Source organism: Mustela erminea, chromosome 18 (genome assembly GCF_009829155.1).
Source record: "Mustela erminea isolate mMusErm1 chromosome 18, mMusErm1.Pri, whole genome shotgun sequence".
Lineage (NCBI taxonomy): Eukaryota > Metazoa > Chordata > Mammalia > Carnivora > Mustelidae > Mustela > Mustela erminea.
The window spans coordinates 11,142,127-11,150,798 of record NC_045631.1 but is presented as its reverse complement, the minus strand read 5'-3'; positions in this window follow the sequence as shown (position 1 = coordinate 11,150,798).

Here is an 8,672-nt window from a genome sequence, read left to right as displayed (position 1 = left end):
ACAGAAGGCGAGGGGGCTGCAGCGGAAGCGGGGCACGGGCAGGCAGGGCGCGCGAAGTCGGGGGAGAGAGCAGGGGCAGGGAAGGCAAGGAGCCGAACCCGGGCCTGAGGCCTGGGCAGGGGACCGGAGGGGAGAGATACGGAGTGGGGAACGGCAGGGTCAGAGCAGTCGCCCCATGGACCGAAAGAGAACCATCCAGGGCGATAGGCGGGAGGTGGCGGCTGGCGGGCGCCCCGCGTGAGCCGAGGCTCTGAGGCCCCTGGTGGTGGGGGGAGGGCCAGAACCACCCCCGGAAGGCGACACAGGGGCTGGCCGCCGCGCCTGTTCATTTCTACCAGTGCAAAGCCAGACAAATGACAGAATGTGCATTCCCTTTCACAAGGCAATCCTTCCCTTAGAAGGGACATCTTGGTTTAATTATGCAAGGCATAATATTTGGAAGGCCCAGAAAGAAGACAAAATGATTTGGAGAGTTTGGAAAGTGAAATAATGTCAAGTGTTATTAAACTCATCTGTTCAGCTGTGCTGTACTTCCAGTTGGGTGGGGGGTCGGGGCGGGGGTCGGGGTTGTTGCGCAACTATGCTCTAGAGGGCGGCCATATCCAGTAGACCCATGAGTGGGCTGGACCAGGCAAAGGCTGGACGCAGAGAGACAGGTGCAGATGTAGTTAGCCTCCTGCGCTGGGAAACAGAGGGGGAGAGCGCAGTACCAGAAGTTCAACAATTTGGGAAGGACCCTTAGCTCTCCATGGACAACCTGAAGAGGGGGAATCTCTTTCTAAGGTTACTGTAATCCGAAGTGACCTTTCTTTGCCAGAAGAGTGGCTGAAACCCTAGTGCTATGGCCACGTGAAGATGTTAGGACTTCAGAAAAAGACCACTGTCTCTGCAGACAGAGCCCTTATGCCTGGAGAGCAAGTCAGGGTCACTAAATAATTCACGCTGGGGGTTCTAATAGCACAGGTAATTCAACTCAATAGAAGTCAGGATAATTCAACCAGAAAACAGCCCCTGAGGCAGGTCCGACCTCACATGGGATTTATTGCTGGTATGATTTTCAAGGTGGTCATGTTTCCTTTGCACAACAGGGATGCAGTATTTTACACATGGTTTTCCAGCTCCAAACCCATTGTTCTTTGTCTATTCTTCTGTGGCCCTGCAAGCTACTGCTCACCAACTTCAAAGTTAGCTGGTTTCCTCCTGGTTTCTGCCGACAGAAAACCCTGGAGCAGGCTCACAGGGTTTTTTCCTGTGGTTTTTCCTGTTCCTGTCAGTTTCCTTCCTGCTTCCAGCTTCCCTTGGCACTTCCAGACCACCCTTGGTTCACTCTCAGAGCTGTCGGCAGTAACCAGGGATGTCTCTTCCTCAGAAGTCCCGGGTTCTAGGCTCTAGTGACCCCACACCACTCCTCAGGGGACTCCTAAGGGTCCTAGCTGCTTCCAGCAGTCACTCTCTGCCCCCCCTACGGGCTCCCCTTCTCTTTCAGCCTTCCAAAGCCTGTGTAACTAACTACCTGGATCAGGATCCCCTCTGTCGGAAATACTTTGTCTAGTTTTTGTTTACCTGACTGGACCCTGCCCCGTGCAGGAGGGCAACAGGTGATTTGGCCATTATATTCAAAAGGGAAGCAGAAAAACATTAATTCTGCTTTTGTTATACCTGATCTGTTCAAGCAACAAGCATTCACTAGGCATCTGTCCACAGATGAGGGACTCGGGCTTAAAAGTGATGACTTAATTCAACCATGCAAGTAAAAGTCAATAATAAAATTTATTAGAAAACATAAAATATAAAATAAAAGTGTCCTACTAAATTATTTACTTCATCAGACCTACGGACGGTAACTGCTGCTATTTCAACTACCACTGCGCTTCTGAGTCATCACCCAAAGGCTCGCCGTTTTCTGACAGTATCAGCCTCTCTAGATCCCACGGCCCTGGGCCCCATTTCCTTTACATCTCCCACCAAGCCCACAGCCTCCTTGTATCCAGGTACTAGAGAGGAGCAGCTGGTAATGGTCCTCAGTTCCCAGGTACCAAGACCCAATATGGGCTAACCCCCAGCCCCTCAGTGGACCTGGAGCATTCCTGCAGAAATCGTTACTGTTTGCACTCCGGAAATTTTAATGGGACCCTGGTGTGGACTGGACTACTTTCTCATACTCCACGGAGGGCTCAGTGTGACATAGATCTCTAATTCTGGGCTCACAGTAAGTAAGATAACTTTCCTCACAGTCCAAGTCTAACACTGGGTGATGGGAGGTGAATAATTTCTACACAAAATCCACACTCTCAACTTGGAGATTTCTCACTCACAGTTTGATTCTCCCATTTCCCTCCTTATTTGTCCACCCAGCCTCCCACTGTTTCCTTCAATGCTTGGAGCCCCTGGATTTTCTAACAAGCCATGTAGAAGGAATTTATACTCTATTGTGCTTCCTTTCTCAAGCTTTATTTTGAATTTTAAACAACTTGGAACTAGTGTACTCATCAGAGCTCATAAGAGCTCAACATTAAACAACAACAAAAAAATGTGCAGTTTTTAAAGTACAGAGTTATTACTGATGCCGAGAAGGGTTTCTTTCTTAAACTTCTAGAATGAACACAATACAGGGGAAATTCTAGAATATATTTTGACTTCAGATAAAAATATATTTATGTTTTCTGATAATTTATTTGAGGTGTCTTTGAGACAGTGCCAAAATTCTACACAGTAGCTATGGGTTTCCAATTACGTTCTCTGACTTTCTTCGGAAAATTAAAATGTATTCATTCACTCAACAATTATTCAAAGTGTGTATGTGTGAGTGGGTAGGAGAGGGAATCTAGTTAAACAAGTGACATCTACCCATCTCAAAGAGAGCAAGCAAAAGAAATGCATTCTCAGAAGTGCCTTTCAGATATGAAAAGATCTTAATGGGTTCTATGTTACTTACTAAGTATATTATTTAATAAGAGTTTGTTAAAGGCTTTCCATTGCATTTAAAATAAAAGTAAACTTAACATGATCTAAAAACCCCCTTATGAATAATCCAGTCCTCCCTGCCTGTCCAACCTCATTGCTTTCTACTCTCCCCCTTGCCCTGTACACTCCAGCAATGCCGTCTTAATTCTGCGCTCAAACATGCAAAGCTCATTTCAGCCTTATTGAGGACACTTATCCTTCTACTAATAGAGATCTGCCCCAGGTTTCATGCTGGCACATTTGCATCTTAAAGTCTCACTTCAATGGTCACTTCCTAAGAAAGGGTTTCCTTCATTCTGCAACTATAACTCTTCACAAAGGAGCAAATTCATACTCTTTACAGCCCCTTTGCACTCTGTGCCATTGTATTTCTCCTGGGTATGTTTGCTTCCTTCCTCAACCTTATTGGTCCCCTTCAGTAGTGTCGTCTGATACCCAGAGCACTATCTAGCAAACACTGAATTTTTCCTTATGCAAGGAAATTTTTCCTTATGCAATTTTTCCTTATGCAGATGGGACACAAAACAGAGAGGGACAGCTCTTTCATTCTAGGGGGAAGAAAAGAAGAAAGATGATGGTACAAATACAAGTAACTTGGCCCATTTGGGGACAGACACTAAAGGAATCCTCCACCTTGGAGCTCCTTCCCGTGACACAGGAATGAGCTGTGGCTGGATGTCTTGTTACCATTAACAATGATAAGTCAAAAAGCGATGGGATTATAAAAAGCACGGAGACCAATTAACCGAGACCCTATCCATGTTCAGAGGGAGAATAACGGTCATGGAGAGAGAACAGGAGTTTGCAGCATCAAACAACCGGCTCTCCACTGATAACTGACACCCTTCCTCTCCATCTACTCAGAGATAAACCCTTTGGTTAGTCATCACCACTTGCACACGGTTTCCTCCAAACCTAGGCCAACTGCATTGATGGTGACATCATTGATTATGCAGCAGAAAGGAGAAATAGTGAAAGAGAGTATGGGTAGATCAGTGCAAACACTAGAAAACAATTATTTGGGGGAGCAGTGCAGGTCATTTCTTAATTTGAACGCTTGCACAGGCATCAAACCCAGTAAGAAAAATGAACTATTCCTATGCTTTCAAGGCAAGAGGATAGATCTAGATTGCTTTATCTGGAAATGTTATCAAGCCCATCCTGCTAAGGGGTATATGTACCTCTTGCTGCTCTAGATGCCAACAGGCATACGGTGTACAAACTGTTCATTTTTGGTGCCCTCCAAGAATCGTACTCACAGAACATGAAACAAAGAAGAGACAGGGGTGCCTGGGCAATCCCCTCTGCGCAAATGTATTTCTGGGAACACCCATCTTGACAGAGGTGGAAGCCCTGTAATTCCATTGAAGAAACCACAGTCAACAGCTCATGAAATTCCCATAGCATACTTATGTGAGAGGGAAACTATGGAAGTCAAGAAAGAATGAACCAAAAGGCTTTATGTCTCCAGTGGAAATTGGTTCAAAATGCATAAGAAAGCAAGTTAAGTTTAAAGCAAGAGCTTTTCTAAGTTGTAATTACTGATCTGGTCACTTAGAGGTGGTTTTCCCTAACACTCATGAAACACTTTCAAAAAGGAAGCTTGGACTGGAAAAGAGGAATGGTACCTGGGAATATGGACAAGCAATGGTGAAGATCAGAAAGAAGTTCTGGGACACAACTTTAAATTATGTTCAGCCTCGCTAAAACATAGCTCCTTTCAGAATGTGACTCATGATCTGCTCTATATAATCACTCTAAGAAATCACAGGTAGTGCAAGATACAATCCTGTTCAAGAAGGCTTTCTTTTTAAAGGTTTGTGATTGATTTATCATTGAGTTACAATTCCTTAACTAATCAGAATTGATTATCTGATCACCAACCAGTCATGTGTACCTTCTCTTTGATAAGACAAAAATATTCCATTTTGTTAATACTCTTATTTTACCAATGAATTCCAAGCTGTTCATCTAGATGGTATTTTTCAGTTCACGTCTTCACTGTGTTATACAGCATTTGATAAATCAATATACTCCTGTCTGGATAAGGTCTTTCTCATCTTCCATGACTATTGTAGCTCTCTAGCTATTTCAGTCATCTTCCCCCTGAAAGCTGACAACCCCAGAGATGCTATTGCAAACCCTCCTCTCTTCTCATTCTACACATCTGTGCTTGCACAGAGCCTAGAATACAGTTGAGAGAATTCTAAACCTTGGATTAATAAATCCAATCCCTCAAGTTCTATTCATTTCTCCTTTCAAATCCAAACTACATGCATATTTAAAGAATGGCCCACAAAAAAAATCAGTTTTAGAATTCAATAAAGTTTTAAACTTATATTCATTTGGCTGGGCATAGCTAATTTTTGAGATTACAGTTTTTAATAAATACAGTTGCAAATTTGCATCTATTACAATCAACTCAACTGTTTAGGACTTCAGCAAGATTATAAGCTTCATGAGGGCAGAGAAAGTGTCTCTTTTTATTCCCTATTCTCTTTCCAACACCAGCACAAATCAGTCTGTCTGTGTTCCACTAATGTTTTTGTATAATTTGTAGAATGAATGAAAGAATGACAATCTTCTATCTCATTTTGCACCAGGCTTGCCTGAAAGGCTCCATGTTGGGTCAACAGACCGAAGTATCCAAGTGCAGAGCAGTGCTCTGAGCCAAGAGGTGAGCCTGGGTGGAAGGGGTGATGAAAGGGTCAGCTCAGGGCCTCCTACTGAATAAAGCTCCTGAGTGGAGCAGGGGGCAGAGGAGGGCACAGGAAAGCGGATACACCCACTCGAGGGATTTCTGTCCTCAGAAGTGGAGGACAGAATCATGCATCACTGAAACCTGCATAACCAGGACTGACCTGCGACAACGTGGTAGGTCCCAAGAAGGCATTTCAAAATGTCCAGTTGTGTGGAAGAGGTGTGAGGACTAATATAGCCTGGTTCTGGAAGGAAGGTCCATGCACCCGTGTTAGACTCTTCCTGAGCTGGACAGAAGGGAGCCAACCTCTGGAGCAGCCAGGACCTGGTGAAATCAAAATCGCTCTGAACTGAAAGCATCGTCTTTCTGCTCTTTAAGTGTTCCTGGCCCACTGGAGGCTGCATCTGGGCTGTGTCCGGTTGTTGTTTTTTTTCCTTGCACTTCCTTTTGTTAATGTGGTGTCCTAGGAGAACATCTTCAGTGACGTCCATGGCCTAGTCCTTCCAAATCCGATCTCTGAAATCAGATGATCCACACCTCCCCCGTTAGACCTTTCCACCCACCAGACTAACTGATTCACCATGCTGAGAATCTGCATTTCCTGGCCTTTGCTTGCTTCCCGAATGCTTTTAAGAAAACTGTTCAAGGCAAGGGTCAGGAAGCTCTGCAGGACCACAAATACAGCAGAGAGCAAGACAGTGCAGTACTCGGTTCCAAGATACTCAACAAGTACTCTGTGCAGACCTGCTGAACACAACAGCACCCTGAGCTGAATTTCTTACTTTCTTACTTTCCTCATTTACAAATGAGCAATCAGAGAATCCAGGAAACTTACATTTTCCAAGATCACACAGACTTAAGAATGTGTGTATTCATTCAACAAACACAGAATGAGGGCTGATGACATGCCTGCTCCGTAAGCATATATACCCTGCTGCTCCCCACTGGCTGGACCAATGCTGTTTCACTCAAACCCGTCTACCCATTATTTTAAAGCATTTTTATTTCTAATCCTGTACCCTCATGACTGAAAAGTCCTTTTCTCTCTTTGATTTCATCTTATCTTTCCTTCAAGTTTCCTTTGAAGCCATCCTGATCCGTGAAGCATTCCTCCCCTTTTTCCAAGGATGGCGACTTCTCAGGTCTCTGCTGACTACTACACATAGTATCTCTAAAATCTAATCTCTGCATGGCAATGCTTTTTCATGATTTCCATGTGCAGGTCAATAGACAATAAACCATGGAAAGGCTGGAATTTTATTCCCTCTTCCTTTATGTCCTCCACGGGGGCTCAACACTACCAGACTCTTTTAAGTCTTATAAGTCACTGCAAGTTTCTTGTAAGTTCTAGATTAGAACTGTACTCTATGTATTTTACTTTGAAGAAGATCTTCTACAGATTCTCTGTTTAAAGGGTGCCTGGGTGGTTCAGTCATTAAGTGTCTGCTTTCAGCTCAGGTCATGATCCCAGGGTCCCAGGATTGAGCCCCGTATCGGGCCCCCTGCTCAATGAAGAGTATGTTTCTCCCTCCCCAACTCCCTCTGCTTGTGTTCCCTCTCTTGCTGTCTCTCTCTCTCTCCATCAAATAAACAAATAATCTTAAAAAAATAAAAAAATAAAGAGTGCTTTCTCACTTTACCAGTACTTCTTGATACTTAGTCTAGGTTTTTAAAAGAAAAAATATTTTAAATCCTCTTTTTCAAAACTGGGTCATTAAAGATGTAGAGAAGCTACCCAGAAGGCATGTTTGAGATGAAGGAGAGCCTTGAAGCTTGGCCATCTTTCCCCTTTTCATGATACATGATATTGTTAGGAGTGAAAGGAGATGAAAAGGAAGGTATCTTTTTAGTTTCTGTACCTAAATTAATTTAATGCCATTGAAGAGAAAAGAAAAATGCCTTTGAAGCAAAAGATATATTTTACTATTATTATTGAACTCAAGATACAGCCATCCTCCAAAATGGGCCTGATTCTCTTTAAATTGATTTCAAAGATTTCACAGTAACTTTGTTGTTGTTGTTTTTAATTATAAATGTCGATCTACTTTCTAAGCCCTTTTATTTGACTTAAAATATTCTTATTTTCTGATAGTGCTCTAATCTGTTGTAAGCTTCTTAGAGAAATTTAGTGACATTCTCTGTCACAGAAAGGCACATGCCCATGGCCCCAATATCCCTGGATGTGGGGAGCTGCTGATTCTCTGGTTGTGTTAGACCCTGGCACCTAAATTTCCTTTTCCAGGCTGCTGACAGCTACCTTTGAGTGTTTTCCCTGTTAACTTTGGTCTCCAGACATTCAGGTCAAGTAGGGTTCAGTAGTTGGCAAGATTCCTCTACTCTCCTTCCCCACAGCCAAGGTCGTGTGCTCTAAGACTGACAGCCAGAGCAAGGAGCAGATGGAGGCTCTCTTCTTGGCTGATAACGGATTTATGATGAACAATTTTAGCAAAAGACTGATTCAGAAGGAGCCTGGGACTCAGAAGGTGACTGGAGCTGGGAGTGAGCATCTCCCTCCTGCTCTTTAGCATTTGTGAAACCTGCAGGCAAGTCAACAACCCCCTCAGGGCTTCCGTGCAAAGTTGTGGGAAACAAACGTGACAACACCAATGTAGCTGCACCAATTACATAAACTAATACATCCCCAAAAAAGAAAAAAAAAATAAATGGGGGCAGAAAAATTATAAACTTGACTCCCAAATGTGAGGATTTTCCCATTTTCTTTTACTTTACCACCAAAACAGAAATAGATCAACACATGTCCTCACAGCTAGAATCAACTGGGATGAATTGGGGCATCCGCATGGCTCCGTTGGTTGGGCGGCTGCCTTTGGCTCAGGTCATGATCCCAGCATCCTGGCATTGAGTCCCAATCAGGCTCCTTGCTTGGCAGGAAGCCTGCTTCCTCCCTCTGCCTCTGCCTGCCATTCTGTCTGCCTGTGGTCAGTCTCTCTCTCTCTCTCTCTCTCTCTCTCTCTCTCTGACAAATAGTAAGTAAATTTTAAAAAAT